The following is a 1,177-nucleotide window of genomic DNA, read 5'->3' as shown; positions in this document are numbered from 1 at the left end:
GTCACATGGTGTAATGAGGGCAGGGACCCCAGGGATGGAGCACCCCGTCACCAGCAAGGCAGGGATGATGAAGGAAGGTGGGACAGCAGGGGGTCCTCGTGGCACATGGTGACACCTTCTGCTGACAGCTGAAAGGCTGGTGTGGTTTAAACCCAGCGAGCGGCTCAGCCGCCTGGTGACCTATTCCATGAACACCACAGCCTAGGAAACCCAAAGGGGCAGTCCCCATGGGTCATCAGGCGTCCAGACTCACTGGACAGCCCCTAATGACTGCACCAGGGGACAGCACAGCCCCTTCTTAAACTGGAACAGAATCTCAGCGCTTGGTGGAGGCAGGCCACCCTTGTCCTGGTCTTGGGACACAGCAGACGACGCACAGAGTGGGTGGTGGGGCGTGCACACTTAGCCAGGTGGACAACAGCCCCAGAAGAGAGCGTTGGATGGACAGGTCATCGGCCAGTGGGCAGGTACATCTGGGGCAGTGGTGATAGCAAATTATTTTAGCAACCAGTACGCTGCCCTCCTGGCCACTTTTAAGATTAAAAAAAAAATGATATACCTAAAAGTAGTTTGTTATTTCATACTGTTAATACTTAAATAAGAACAATGAAAGAGGTGCACAGACTAGATAGATTATGTGACAAGAAAGGGCTGTCCAGACGGAAGTTTGAAAAGAATAAGAATGTAAATCTGAGATTTCTACATTGGGCGGCTGCCCAGCTTAAGGAGAACCTTGATTACAGGTGCCGTATTAACACGCGGCTCACTGAACTCAACCAAAAATTAGGTATCAGTTCTCCCAAACCAGTGCAAACTGGCTGAATCTCAGCGCTGGTCTGACGGTTCCGGGAGGGTCCAGGTCTGCTCTCCCCTGTCAGGGCCCACTCAGGCAAAGAGGCCAGGCCGTCTGTCAGGAGTCAGCAGCAACGGGGTTGATCTTATTCTCTCTCGGACTCCCCACCCAGTCTCTAGAACAGCAGTTCTCAACCTGTAGGTCGAGACCCCTTTGGAGGTCGAACGGCCCTTTCACTGGGGTCTCCCGATTCATAACAGCAGCAAAATGACAGTGATGAAGAAGCAACAAAAATAATGTTATGGTTGGGGGTCACCACAACATGAGGAACTGTATGAAAGGGTCCCAGCATGAGGAAGGCCGAGAACCACTGCCCTAGGACAC

The sequence above is a fragment of the Echinops telfairi genome, unplaced genomic scaffold, assembly GCF_000313985.2.
Source record: "Echinops telfairi isolate 266 unplaced genomic scaffold, ASM31398v2 ScPeMD7_23;HRSCAF=83, whole genome shotgun sequence".
NCBI lineage: Eukaryota > Metazoa > Chordata > Mammalia > Afrosoricida > Tenrecidae > Echinops > Echinops telfairi.
Note: the sequence above shows the minus strand (reverse complement) of the source record.